Source organism: Geotrypetes seraphini, chromosome 3 (assembly GCF_902459505.1).
Source record: "Geotrypetes seraphini chromosome 3, aGeoSer1.1, whole genome shotgun sequence".
NCBI classification, from domain to species: domain Eukaryota; kingdom Metazoa; phylum Chordata; class Amphibia; order Gymnophiona; family Dermophiidae; genus Geotrypetes; species Geotrypetes seraphini.
Window position 1 is genome coordinate 26,707,340 of NC_047086.1, and position 15,526 is coordinate 26,722,865.

General features: G+C 41.1%; 1 protein-coding gene across 2 annotated transcripts in view; it reads right to left on the reverse strand.

Annotated features, from left to right (window-relative positions):
* The window catches only part of CNR1 (cannabinoid receptor 1), an 81,880-nt gene extending 72,772 nt beyond the window's left edge, over nt 1-9,108 (reverse strand). Inside the window, exons 1-2 of one of the 2 annotated variants that reach the window (XM_033935937.1) lie at nt 8,624-9,108; nt 6,687-6,731 (exon numbers count right to left, since the gene is read on the reverse strand). The gene's annotated coding sequence lies outside the window, so the exon portion shown is untranslated. The remainder of the gene's footprint in view (nt 1-6,686; nt 6,732-8,623) is intronic. The other variant, XM_033935936.1, reaches the window with a different exon arrangement.
* Between the last annotated feature and the right edge of the window lie 6,418 nt (nt 9,109-15,526).

Consider the following 15,526-nt stretch of genomic DNA (forward strand, 5'->3'; position numbering starts at 1 on the left):
GATGGCCATGAACTCCAAAAATGTTTCTGCAGGCTGGCTAACAGATACCACAAGGGATTGGCCAGTCAGCTGCAGACCACCATCTGCTTGTTCTCCGCACATGCAGAGCTGGACCCACACACAGGGAAGCTCCAAGCACCAAACGAATGAAGAAAACCCAAAAATAACTTGAATAAAATAAAGAAAAGAGCAGAACAGAAACACTCATTCCGGTTTGTGTGCAGAAGGGAAAAACTGTAGGTGGCAGTAGAGCTCTCAGTGGAGTAGGAGGGTTACAGAAAAAATCCGGAGTGGACTCCTTCTGTAGAGGCTCATGGCCAGGGGGAGATAACCCGCTTGTCCAGAATGACACACCTATTGTACTGGAATAGAAAAACAAACAAACAAACAAAAAACCACACCTCAACAAGCAGGAAATTAAAGATATGTACTTGTCAGAATGAAGTCACACACACCAGAGGTCAAAGGAAGGCCATTTCTATACCTCACTTTACCACCATAGCTGCCATACAGGAATGAGTAGGGCTAGAGATGGGGGTGGGGGGAGGAGGTTAGGAACCTGGCACCACCAAGTGTCACTAACTGGAGGATATGGGACTCAGGTTCACCATGTATCATCCTTGCTCAGGCATTTTCAAGCAATAAGATGAGCAGAATAAACCAGCAGTGACCTCCTACACAAATGATATCCGGGAGAAACCAGGACAGGAGCTGAGAAACAGGCACCTAAAAGGAACTGCACAATCCATCTACTAGGAGGCAGAAAAATACTCAACATTTTATGGCTGCACTGCTCCCTTTAAGGGATGATTCACTTGGGACTACTTTGTTGTCTATTTTATTTTCTGTCTCCTTCCACTGGATGAACATAACCTATTTGCTCTGGACTGATCTGGTATGAATGAAAAGGAAGCAAAGATCTGCTTATGTGCTATTCTATAACATTGCACACCTAAATTGTCATAGGGGGCATTCCAAAATTTTAGATGCAGTGTTATAGAATGGGATCATTATACGCTCAACTGCCATTAGTTGCACACCAGCATTTACTCTATTTCAGTAGGCTTATGTCCTCGTGGTCAAAGTTGGGTGTGGGAATCAGAGCTAAGCACTGTTCCATAAAGGTTGCTTAGCATTAAGTGACCTTTATAAAGCTGGTGCTTAGTGTGGATCTTAATGGCACCTAACTTTGGACACCATTTACTAAATATGGCCCTCTGTAAGTAAAACTGCACACTGGTGAAGTACAAGAAAGAGGTATAACTGTAGACTCTGCCATAAGCTACACGAATCTCATAGTCACAGCACTGGTGACCTTTTTCTTTTCTATTATGGTAGCATCCCAACCCATTTGTGCCCAGTACCTCTACTGACCCAAAAGGGCACTGCATGTGTATTCAAAAGTCTCATGGATTTGCTGCAGAATCTCAGACTCTGGCAGGACCAGGAAGTGATATCAGAAGGAGAGTGGAGGTCGGCGCAGGCAGCAGGTTGGAGATGCTGCTCGCACCAGTGAAGTTAAAGAGGTATGGGGAAGGAAAAAGGTGCATGTGCAGTAGAGGAATGGGGGGCACCAATGCCCCAGGCATCTCCTATCCTCGCTTTGCCACTGTATACTAACAAACCCTCCCTTTCACTAGATAGGAACCAGTGCAGCTAACTACAAAGTAAATACAGTACAATGTTTAAAAATATATAAGCAGGAAATTTAACAGTTTATGTCAGTGGTTCCCAAACCTGTCCTGGGGGACCCCCAGCCAGTCAGGTTTTCAATATATCCCTAATGAATATGCATGAGAGAGATTTGCATACCTGTCACTTCCATTATATGCAAATCTCTCTCATGTATATTCATTAGGGATATCTTGAAAACCTGACTGGCTGGGGGTCCCCCAGGACAGGTTTGGGAACCACTGGTTTATATCATGCAAGATTAATCCTAATTCTATTAGTCATGCATGGTTTAAAACATAGAAACAGGTAAACTACCACAAAACTCCTTAACACTATGACATGGTAGCCTGTTTCCACAAGTTAACCACATGTTAAGTGCTAAACACTCTTTCACAGGATGGCCCCTATACTATTTAAAAAGAATTGGTAAGTAGAACATAAGAATTCCTATTTAATAGATGATTCTGCTTTGTGTGAATTCTAGAGCTTAGTTATTTTTTAGCAATAGCACTTTAATGTCAGAAGATCCTCTCAGATCCTATCAGGGGCTGAGAACAAATAGTAAGAGGTAGATGCATTAAAAACACCCCAGCTGAGCAACACAACTGTCAAGTTTTAACACATACAGGAAATATTTTAAAATAATTTAAATATAGGAGGGTGGTTTAAAAGCTTGGTAAAAAAACCAACAAGTTAAAAACAGCAAGTTACAAGCAAACAGCAAGTTAAAAATAACGTAGTCTCCATTGAGAGCCATACACTTGGTCCAGTGAGATTCCAGTTTTTTCATAAGCTATTTTTCCTACAATATGAAAAACTGGAAACTCGCTGAGCTAAGTGTATAGCCCTCAATGGAGACTACGTTGTTTAACTTGCTTTTTTACCAAACTTTTCAAACCACTCTTGTAATAGTAGCCTGAGCTATTCCAGTTTTTACCAGGGTCTTCATTAGGCATACATGAGTATTTGTATCTACATTTGACTGAGCCTCCTTACCTGAATTTGGAAGAGAGAGCTAGTCTTACAGTAAAGACTGCCATAGCTCAGAGAATGCTAAAGACTAAGACTCATCTATTCTGTTCAAGCCTCTAATTCAAAATGCAAAGACATTTCTACTTCCTCAGATATGTAATTCATTGTTCATGACTGTTGATTAGAATCTTGTTGTAAACTGCATTGAATCCTTGTCGAAACTTGCCGTATAGAAGAAAACGTATGGCATGGTATTTTGAAATATCACCTGAAGATATGAAGGATCACATGTAGTTTAAGATGCTCCTTCCATTGAACATTTATGGGACAATGCATAGAATATCTGGCCCACATTCTGCATAACAGTAGGACAACATTTTCATTTAAAAGTAGCTTTAAATAATCAGTCCACATAAATATAGAAAGCTGGAATTTACAAAGATAATCTTATTTAGGGAGAAACCCCCCAGAAAACTATTTGAAACAATCTGTCTGTCCTACCTAGAGTCCATTTTACTATATTTTTTTTATTATTATTTTTTTAAAAGTATTAACAAACATAAGCTGGAGAAGGTAGGCTGAAATGACTCCTAGCTCACCTAGAACACTTTTTTTTAAATTACATATTCATCAAGGAAAACACTTGGAAAGCTTTCCTGAAATGCAGGTGTAAATGTTATTCCTGCTCAGAGAAGTCACACATTCAATATCCTCTTTAATAACTAACACTTTCTAGTGAGTAAATACTATGACTCAATTAAAAGAGCTGATTAATCAAGCTAAGAAAGCTGGAGAACTATAATAAGCCTGACCTGGCAGGGCTGCAAAGAAAAACTAACAACTGCTCTGTGCTGCAAGGTTGATTTATTTTTCTATCAGAACTGAAGAGAAGTTTATGCAGATCATGCATGGAACATCAACCCACACCAGAAACAAAAGAAAATGTGATTACTTTTCAAGCAAGAAATAGGCTAAGCTGTTTGGATCAAAAAGGACTGCACACACATCTTGTAACTAGCCAGCTGTACAAATATGAAATGGCCAACAAGTGGTTCTATAGCAGATTGAAAGGTCCTTGGAAAAAGAGACTTTCTTATGTACCTTTCGTCTAGTAGTGTGCTATAAAGCATGTGGTAGTCTACCATTTCAGTTTTAAAATTCTGGATCAAATCAGATTTTCTTCACATTTGATTTGTACTAAGTGTAAATTAATGCAATATAATGTTGCACTAGTTCTTAGGTTTTCTAAATAAATCCTTTACATTAGAATACGATAGGTACTTGGAATGACTATAAATTGGATTAGAATTGGCAGCCTTCTTTCTCCTGGTTCCTGTGTTATGGAACTCACGGCTCCTTACCTTGCACATTGACGACAGTTACAAAATATATGCAAGCTGGATCTAAAGGCCCATTTCTTTAATGTTTATCATGGCCTTTGGTAACCCATAATCCCAGCACCAGTCTCTTGGGTTCTGGTTGGGTGTAGCATGGCTACTCAGCATGTCTCTATCTTTTCTTTTTTGTAATGAAATGGAGTTTTCCATCCTTTTATTCCATATTAATATTGATTGTAACCTACCTTGCTACCCCCTTGAAACACAGAATATTAAATAGGTCAAAAAATATAAATTTAAACAAAACTGAGATTAACTGGCTAAAATCCAGCTTCTGACAAAAGTACAATATAAACCAAAGATATTATTTTAATATTGTTTTATATGAACAAATGTACATTGCCTGAAGCATGTTTGACCGAAGGATTAACAAGTTTAAATAAATTATTCAAGTAGGGCTTCATGGATTTCTTGTATTTCTAAGCAGGAAAACCATGAAGCAGACTGGTAAAGATATTGGAAAATTAAGCCATTCTTGCCAAATTTTCATTGTACTAATTCATTTTCTTAGGCAAAATATTTTTTCTAATGTGATGGATATTAACTTTTTGCAAATATAAACTGTAATTACTAGGGAATCACTTCCACAAAGTGCAAATGAAAAATATCAGAATTAGCTATAACAGTAAATCTCCTTGGGTTTTCATAATACACAGTATTGGTAAAGGAATACTGCCATAGCTAATGCTGGTGCATTTGCAAGACAACATTTGAGTATGAGGGACTCCCGCATTTTCCCTCATCTATACAGAGATCATTATCTAGATAGTCATTGGCTTTGAAATTACATGACCCAAGTGAGTGGTACAGAAAAACAACACAAAACTCAACAGAAGACATGAATGCCAAATAGTGTATACTTTCCATATTGTGCAATTTTTTTATATTTACAACCAGCTAGACAGTTATATTCTAGAAATTACTTACATCCTCTATATGGAAATAAGTCACAATGGGGTCCTTTTATTAAGGCGCGCTAACCGATTTAGCACAAGCTAAATGCTAAGCTGCCCTTAGAATATAATGGATACCTTAGCATTTAGCGTGCGCTAAATCGGTTAGCGTGCCTTAATAAAAGGACCCCAATGCAAATAAGATTATGACTGCATCTAGTACATTACTTTCTTTTTACCAAAAATAATGCACCAGAATATTATAGATCATGAATATCATAATAAATGTAAGAAGAAAAGCTGTTAAATATTTCCATCCATTTTTCCCTATATACAAAAAACTAACTCGAAACTAGAATTTAGACCAGGAAATAAATCATCTTGATTCCTATTTGCTCTTTCTATCCTCCCAGTTCAACACAGAACAACATTTGTTGCATATTTGATCTCTGACCAGTATCTTAGTGCAATCTACAAAGACCTCTCTCAAGGAGACTACATCAAAGAGTGTCAAATAATATTCACAACTTCAGTTGCACAATGAAAGAAAGGAGAAAGATGTGACACAAAGATAGGTATATTTTGTTAAGTCACAAAATCATTTTAATAACAGATCCTTATTTCCCTTTATCCAGCTCAGTTAGTCTAACTACAGAACAACGGCTAGGACTAGCCATCAGCTTAGCTTTCTGGCAGTCATGATACTTAAAAGTACAGCAATGCCACAATAGTTTCCATTTAAATTCAATGATCTGACTCTGAAAATGTTACTAGATTAACAACAATGCACATTTTCAAGAAATAATTCCTTCCCTAAAAAAATGACTTATGTTTTATCTCCATTTTAAGAACCTTGTTTAAAACAAGCCAAGTTTTCTATTTACCGTACTACTGTACTCCGGCATAAGAAAAAGGATCACACATTCAACTTCACTATATGAAAATTTTCTTGAAATCTTAGTAGATCCCTTCTTCATGTGGTCTTGAACACTCATTTACTTTGTATTTTCACGTTTATTCAATGTACTGGTATTCCAACCTACAAAGATTCCAGTCTTGTACAGGAGCAAATGAGCTACTGGAACTCTGTGCTATGATTATTTTTATTTTTTAATGGATTCTCTTAAATAGTTTTGTGTACTTTGACTGCCAACTCCATGATTAGCATGACCATTTCCTCAAACAGCTTCTACAAGGTTCAGTGAAAAATTGAAACTCATATATAGTTAAGAAGAATTATTTTACTCTTAATTAAATCCAGTCTTCAAGCAGTTGCTAAAAGGGCTTGTTTTAAATGTGTTAACCTTATAAAATATCATCCGTCCCAGATAATATTAGTTGTTTTTATAACTAAATTTATTTTGGAGAGAGATATTACAATACTTATTCTGCATTTTGTGCAGTATTCTAGTCAGAGTATTAGTAAATTCCAGGAAAGCCCTGATCTGCAATAGTAGAGGATATGACATTTGCAACATCAAAACATGTATTAAATCCCTCTTTGGCACAATGCATATACTAAGACAAACACTACTGTAGCTGTAAATTTAAGAGAACATGGCAATGCTCAGTATATCTTGGCTTAGGAGCAAGGTTTATTATTGTCATCATACCTGTAAAACTAACCTATTTGCAGATACTGCCTAATTGGAAAGCAGTCCTGTGGAGCCCCAAAATGTGAGAAATGGATATACAATGTTATATTCTATTTCAGATAGAATACAAAATTTGAAAATATTTTGTTTCTTACCCTCATGATGTTTCACTGGTTAAAAAGTTTGCCAGACCAACTCCACTGATTTAAAAAAAAAAAAAAAAAAAATTACCCCCAAATCTTAGAATTCAAAATAGAAAAAAAGCCTAATAAGTATTCTGAGTTTATGAGGGATTGCTGAAAAGTTCTCAGCCTAACCAAGAAGAGAATGACCTGGACATGGTTCAATCAATGATCTGAAACAATATCAAAACATAAAATTTTGTTTCTGCAAATTGGCACTAAATAAGATAACACTCTTTTTAGCTACAGTGGCAACATAATGCTCAGAATTTAGGAAGTTGGTTGGCTTGGCTGAAAACTTTTTAGCAACCCCCTCCTATTTCTATCTCACAATTTCCAGTTTGCAACAGGTTCAAAAAAATAAGTATATCACATTCACCACAATGGCTTCTTCATAATATCAGCAATGTAGCAATTCTGCCAAAAAGGTATCACTACAGAAATCAACCTCTAGCTCTGTCAGTGCTATATTTTCCAATACAGGAATTAGCACTGAAGTGTAGATAGATAGAAAGACTTTCTTCTAAAGCAGATAACCAGATGTACAACATAGGCTTTAAAGTAAAACCACATCATTGACAAGATCTCTTAAGAATGCTGTTGCGATATGCTGTAAAACATATAGATTCAGTCCACCAAGTTCAAATGTATGGTTTGGAAACTACACACAAGTACATGTATTTCAAAATGATTTACTGTCTTAGTATATAACATGATTATTAAGACTATACTGAATCTAAAAATATATTTTACCTTTCTGAAAAAGGCACTGCTAGAGGTTATATTGTACAGTATTTTAAAGAAACAAATCTTCACGAAAAAAGTAGAAAAATCAATACTAACACTTTTCCTAGTAAATTATCACTAAATTAGGATTACAGAAGCCCTCTATAGTCTGACAAAGTCGTCTGGAAACCCGAAGGTTTGGCTTCTGCAAGGTTTCGAGCATAAGGGCTTCAGAAATCAGTACCAATGCAGCTTTTTCTAAACCCCAAAGATGGGCAACTTCTTTTGCATTTCCATTAGCCAACATTAAATTGACATGCAAGGTTAAAAAAAAAAAAAAAAATAGCCCCTAATTTTAGAGCAATGTTTAAGAATAAAAGAATATACCCATATTTAGTCAATTTGAAAATGCTGAGTAATTTTTCATACAAAGTAGAACAACTGAATCTACACTTAGGGAAAAACTAATGGTAAAGTGTTCCAATGGCTTACCTATGAAAGCAGAAGGATTAGCATCTCTAATTAAAAGGTATGATCTTGGTAGTTTCTTCTCCCACTTTTAGTCCCTATTATAGTATCCTCTAAAGCTTACTTATGTCTACAGTTTGAAAACTTTATGATGGCAGATACTGCTTAAATATATATGCACCTAAATCTATAGATAGATATAGATAAAGAGAACACAACAGTCAAACGTCCAATAACCAATTGCCCTCAATTTACTTAGAGTTTGCGCACACAAACCAGCAACATGTAGAGCTTCGGCGGATCCTACGGTTAATAGTCCTGACCATGTACTATTGCGCGCGCGCTCTCTCTTGTTATTGAACACACACCATTTTCTCTCTTCAAGATGCTAAAAGGTTTTTTTTTTGTTGTTGCTGTTCTGTTTGTTTTACATTTCGACGTCCAGAAAGTTGCTGGTCCTTCCAATGGGTTGTCGACTACTCAAGCCTCTCCGCTCTAAGGGCTTTTATGTTTAGCTTCTTGACAAATTCAATTCGTTTGCCTTCCTTACGCTCTCCTACAACCGATGCAGATCTGCATTATGCTAGGGTGGGGGAGAAGGGGTAAGAAGGATAACCACCCCAATGAGAGGGGGGGGGAAGAGACACAAAAGCCCTCGATTGTCACTAGAGCCCCCCACCCCCCTCCCCAGTCCAACCTCTGCACCCTCTCCTTACCCGTCGCATCACCCAAACTCGACTCCTGCTTCTCCGGTCGCTTCTCTGGAGCTCTTGGCGCCGGGTCCTCGAGAGGTCCGCAACTGGCAGCCGGGAAGGAGAGAGAGAGAGAGAGGGGAGTCGCGCGTGCTCCCTGCCCGCGGGGCTCAGCGCGTAGGGAGCGGGGCGGAGAGGCGTGTGGTACCGCTGGGGTTAGAAGAACTAGTGGTGGTGCCTCCGCCGCGCGCTTGGCGCCTCATGAGCCGGGGCAGTTGGGCGCGCGCGCGCTCGCCGGCGACGGTGCGGAGCGAGGCGGCTCGCGCTGCTCGGCTCTCCAACCGCCGCCCCTGGACGCCCCTTACAATCCTCGTCTCCCTCCGCGCTGCGCAGCCTGGGCGTGTGTCTCCGGGCTGAGTGCCGCTCCTGCTCCTCGAACTGTATCTCTCTCTCTCTGGCGGCTGCTGCTCCTCCTCCTTCCCCCTTTCTTTTTTTCCCCCCCCTTCCTCTCTTTTCCACTCTTTTTTTTTTCTCCTCTCGGGTCCCATTTATGAAGCTGCTCCTCGTCACGTGTCACGCCGTTCCTGTCCTGGCACCGGCGCAGCCTAGCAGTGAGGAGGGAGAAGAGGATGGAGGGGGAACAGACTGTTTTCTCTCACACACACATACGCACACCCCGGTACCCAGGTTGTGGGACCCTCGGTGGCGGGCTCCTCTCTCTTTTCGGGTGGGGTGGGGGGGGCGGCCCGACGCCCCTCTGTATAACTCAGACCTGTCGTGACCCCCCTCCCCAGATGAGGAAACACCGGGGTGCCTCTTCTCACACCCTTAATGGTATCTCACGATCTACCTCATCTAATACCACATGGGTGGGGGTGGGGGTTTACTCTTAATTATTAATAATATCGTACGACTTTAAAGGCAGAATGGTTTGATTGCCTTCATTATGTCCCTTTAGGTGGCCGCATGTATTTGGATATAGTGAGGTGCATCATATGCCCAGCTCGAAGAAGCAGAGACCCGAGAAAACCAGTTACTGCCGCATGCAGGAGAAGAGAGGGGCAGCAACAGGCACATATTATGTGCCGTCTATTGGACATTGAAGCGCTTTTCTCGGCTATAATACAGGTACTTTTTTACCCTGTGCATTTGTTGATTATTTTTTTTAAAACGGAAACTGAATGGGTTCCCTTTTAAAAATTAGCTGAGTTGCACACTAATAAAAGCATCCCGTACTTTACACCTGCCCCTTCTTCAGAGCTGCTGAGTGCATGCTGGGGAGGAAGAAAGTGAAATATCACAGACTTAAAAAAAAAAAAAAAATCCCAGGTCCATGCACTGTTTTCTTCTCACAGACTAAATACAGCATCAAGCATGGTTTTGATCTGTTACATCTGGCTAACACTAAGTGTGTTGGGAAAGAATGAGTTAGGCAGGTGACATGGCATCACTGTTAGACCTACTGTAAGTTAAGTGCTCCCAACAACTGTCACCACTGCCCTCTCCCCCTCCCCAGTTTTATATGTAGTCCATCCAAGAGCAGCCGCCTCCCCTCCCCCAACAGACCTGCCTTAGCTCTTTATCAGGTTGCTTCACCACACTATTGGAAAGACATTGTAAAGCATCTATGCTGTCTGCAGTGGTGCTGACGAATACTGCCCGATTCAGGAAAAATAAATTTAGATTCAGCCTATTGAATCGATTTTCCTGCCCAATTGGGTGTTTTGTTTTGTTTTTTCAAACATCCTGGTGGCTTTATTTTATAGTCTCTTCACCCCCTTTGCCTTCTCCTAACCATATTGGTGCTGTGGTGTAAACAAAAGAAAACCAACAAAAAAGACTTTTCCTCTCTCTGTTAAATCCTAGCTCACGTTTGCGATCTAACACCAGCTCTAGCAGGATACACATTTCAAATCTGAAATGTAATCAGAAAACAGAAATAAAATTATTTTTTCTACCTTTTGTTGCCTGGTCATTATTCAAATCTTGTTTGTCCCTGACTCTGATAACTTGCTTGCCAGGGTCTCCTTCTTTCTTCTTTCTCTGTGCTAACCATCCCTTCCATCGCTGTCCTCCCCTTCCGTTTCCCTTCCCTCCCCTGGAGGTCTGGCATCTTTTTTTCATCTCCATCCACAGATCCACCTTTTCTCAACTACCCTTTCATCCAGCATCTCTCCCTCCTTCCCCACCACCCCAGGATCCACCATATCTCCCTTTCTTTTCCCAACTACGCTCCTATCCAGTATCTCTATACCCCCTCCACACCATCCCTTGTATCCAATTTCTCTCCCTTTCTGTTCCTTCCTTCCCTAAATCCCATTGTCCACCATCTCTCTCCCTCTCCTCTGTTTTTAGACCCATTATTTCTTCCCCACCAAAGTCCGGCATATGCACTTCTCTTTGAACCCCCCCTTCCCTCCCTCCGTATACTTCTACACCAGGGTCCCCCTCCCCTGAAGGTCTGTCCCCCTTGAAGGCCTGCATCCCACCCCTGAAGGCCTGCCTGTCCCCCTGAAAGCCTGTCCCGTCCCCCCCGAAGGACTGCACCCCCCTCCCCCGAAGGACTGTGCACCCCCCCCCAGAAGACCTGGGTGCTCCCCCTGGCCTCCTACTAGCAGCAGCCTGCCGTTCCTGCTTTAGGGGGCAAGGGGGGGAGGGTCAGTTACCGAATTGGGAGGCCGATTTTTTTTTTTTTTTTAATTGATTCAAATCGATTCACCCAAAGTGACGTGAATCGGGCAGTACTAGTGCTGACCACTTAAGTGCTTTAAAAAAAAAAAAATCCAAGCGACTTGAATGAATCATTTTGGAAGTATCAATATTATATGCCATCAATATGAGGGGCTGCTGAAAAGTTCTCAGCCCAACCAAGAAGAGAATGATGTAGATGCATGACACTTTTCACCATTTGTCCCCTTCCCGTCCCCACAGATAACAGTGGGAAACCATCCTGTGTCATTCTTTAGTGTTTATCTCAACCTCAGTCCTACACCAGCATTCTTCAATGGAAGGCTTCAGGGTCAGTTGTTGTGCCCATTCATATTTTGATTCTTCCCTCGCTCCGTAAATTAAGTTTAAGTTTTTTAAGTTTAAGTTTTTTAAGTTTTAAGTTTAAGTTTTTAAGTTTAAGTTTAAGTTTTTTTTTAAGTTTAAGTTTAAGTTTTATTAGGATTTTATATACCGCCTATCAAGGTTATCTAAGCGGTTTTACAATCAGGTACTTAAGCATTTTCCCTGTCTGTCCCATGACATGGGGATGGTTTCCTGTATTAACCACAGGGACAAATTCTGTCCCACTGTCATTCTCTAAATTCGCTGCACTCAATTATGGATGTGAGGAATTACACCCAATGAAATCAAGTATAAATCCCAGTGTGCAGGTTGGTGTGAATGTGCAATATTCTAAAACACTGTGCGTTTTAAGGGAATGCCTCTGACCCACCCCTGCTCTCCCAAAGCCACACCCCCTTTACATATCTACACAGAAACACTTGTGTTATTGTATTATAAACTAGCTGATCACTCGGCATTGCCCGGATATTCATCTTTCGTTTTTGATAATTTTTATATGCTACCCCCTTCTCATCCCTACAGTATTTTTTTCCCAGATAGTAAGTCATACGAGGGCTGTTCAAAAAGTATCAGGCCTTAATTTTTCTTGCATAAACAAATAAAGCTAGGGAGGCGTGTTTTGGTACAGTATGTAGGCGACCCTAATGCGCATGATTAAATATTTTCCCGCCTACAGAAGCTGTCGCCAACAGATTGTCGATGAGTAAGGAAGTGTAAGTGAGCGCTGTCGGATTTTCTTTTTTTATAAAATGACAGAAAAAGTTGAACAACATTACTGCATTAAATTTTGTGTAAAGCTTGGCGATTCCCAAGTGGAAACGATCTGCAAGATTCAACAGGGGACGAAGCAATGGGAGATAAAGGAGTGGTACAACTGCTTCAGAGATGGCCGCACATCAGTAGAGAGTGAAGCACGTTTTGGCAGGCCCTCAATATCCAGAAATTAGATCTTCATTGACCAAGTGAGGACCCTGGGATGCAGGATCATCGAATCATGATCAGAGAACTTTCAGACGAGGCGAGCATCAGCATTGAATCCGTTCATTCCATTTTGAGTGAGGATTTGGGCTTCAGCGAAGTTCGTGCCAAAGCTGCTAACGATCGAGCAGAAGCAAATCCGTTTGGAGATTGCACAGGACATGCTGGAAACTGAACAGTGATCCCAATTTCCTCAGCACAGTGATCACTGACGATGAGTCCTGGGCTTATGGGTACGACCCAGAAACCAAGTTGATGTCATCACAATGGAAGCATTCAACATACCCGAGGCCAAAAAGAGCAAAGCAGATCCGCAGCGATGTCAAAATCATGCTGACCGTCTTCTTTGACTCCAGTGGCATGGTTCATCACGAGTACGAACCACACAGCACAATCATCACCAACCATCACTACCAAGATGTTCTGTGTCGCCTTCATAATGCTGTGAGATGCAAATGGCCAGACCTGTGGGCATCGGGCAATTGGCAGCTCCATCACGATAATGCACCCGCCCATTCTTCACATTTGATATGGAGTTTCCTGGCCAAACCTGTGATTCCTCAGTCTCCCTACTCTCCTGACATGGCTCTGTGTGACTTCTGGCTTTTTCCCCCAAGCTGAAAATGCCCCTGAAAGGGACCAGATTTTCAGTCAAGAGAAGACATCATGTAGAATGCAACGGACAAGTTGCGAGCAATCTCAAAAGAGACTTTCCAGCGCCGCTTCCGACAGTGGCAGAACCATTGAAAGAAGTGTGTGGCAGCCTAAGGGGACTATTTTGAAAGAGATTAGTATAAAATTGTTGTATCTGAATACGAGTATTTTTTATGAATAAAGGTCTGATAATTTTTGAACAGCCCTCGTATGCCGTTTTTCAATTTTTGCCTTCTCGCACTGCTGTTTTTTCTTTCCTTTTCTTTCATTTCTACTTAGTCGCTGTGCAGTGCGTCTCCCAAAAAAATATATATATATGTATATATCTTTTATTTTTTTCTTAGTCGGTTTTCATCCAGCGAGACTTAGGCTTAGGCCCTGCCGCTGGCCCTCGTTCGGCTGCGGCTGTATTTTTCTTCTATGTCCCATCCTCTTACCGGATTCAAAAAGTGTAGCCAGTGTGGCCGGGCTATCTCTTTAACCGACCCCCACCAATGGTGTATAAAGTGTTTGGGACCCGAACATTGTCCTGAGTCCTGCCTGCGCTGTGCTACCCTTCAGAAATGAGCCCTTCACAGACGTCGTGCCAAAATTCTGGAGTTCTTTGGCCATATGGAGCAGTCTGCCAAAAAGGCCTCGGCCTCAGCCCCAGTGACGGCCTCGTCGTCCAAGTCCTTTACCTCAAGCAAGTCGACCTCGACCTCGAAAGCCTTGTCTGCTGTGCCTCTTAAGGTCTCCTCTTTCCTCCGCAGGTACGCTACCTAAGAAGCCTCCAGCTGAGTCTCAGGCAATCCAGGCAATGAGTGCAGTTGTGCCGGCCTCTATGAGACCTCCCTCCAAGCGTGCCTCCAAACATAGGGAATACTCATCCTTGAGGTCGCCCTCTATGGAGCGCACTGCTGCACCTTCCATACCAAAGTCATTGGTCTCGGTGCCTGTCTTCGAGGACATGTTGCAAGCCATCTTGGCCACGCAGCTTACCTCGGTTTTGGCCAAGTTTGCTCCTGCCTCGGCCCTGCTTTCTGCGAGCCAGTCTGAGCATACTGTCGAGGTGCCTCGAGCAAAACCTCTGTTCAAACTCAAATGAGAATCAGCCACAATGATTCTCATTGCTCCTCGGTGGCCCAGGCAACATTGGTTCTCCCTTCTACTTCAGCTCAGCTCCAGGGAGCCAATTCCTCTGTAACTTTTTCCTACTCTGTTTATGTAGCATCTGGGATCTCTTCTACATCTCAACCTGCACATATTAACCTGACAGCTTGGTTTCTCTTGGGCTGAATTCATCTGACTTACATCTGACTTCTTACATCTGAATTCATCTGACTTTCTGCTCAGACAAATGGTGATGGAACACACGAGGAAAAAAGCAATATTGGATCTGATCCTCACAAATGGAGAGAGTATCTCTAATGTTCGAATGGGTGCTTACCTGGGAAGTAGCGATCATCAAATGGTTTGGTTTGATATAATGGCTAAAGTGGAGAGCGGCCACACGATACTTAAAGTCCTAGATTTCAAACTAACGGACTTTAATAAAATGGGAGAGTAACTGAAGAAAGTGCTGTTAGGATGGGAGGACATAAGAGAAGTGGAAAGACAGTGGTCTAAGCTGAAAGGAGTGATAAAAATGGCTACAGACCTTAATGTGAAGAAAATAAATAAAAATAATAATAATAATTAATAATAATAATAATTTTATTTCTTATATACCGCTGTACCGTGAGGTTCTAAGCGGTTTACAGTAGAAACAGAAGAAATGCAATAAGTAAGATTAATTAAGATGAAGAGAAAGTACTTAGAGTTCCCTGACTGTCCCAAAGGCTCACATTCTTGCTAAAGTACTTGAGAAAAATAAATTAGTTAGGTTATAAACATAGAGTAGAAACAAGAGAAAAAGGAAACCAATATGGTTCTCCAAACTAGTGGCGGAGAAAATAAAGGCAAAAGAGATGGTGTTCGTGAAATATTAAAAAAAAACCCAAGAAGAGTGTAGAAGGGACTACCGGGTGAAACTGAAAGAAACCAAGAGAGACATACATCTGGCGAAAGCTCAGGCGGAAGAGCAAATGGCTAAAAATGTAAAAAATGGAGACAAAATTTTTTTCAGATATATTAGTGAAAGGAGGAAGATGCAAAATGGAATTGCTAAACTAAAAGATGCTGGGAATCGATATGTGGAGAGTGATGAGGAAAAAGCAAACGTGCTAAACAATACTTCTGTTC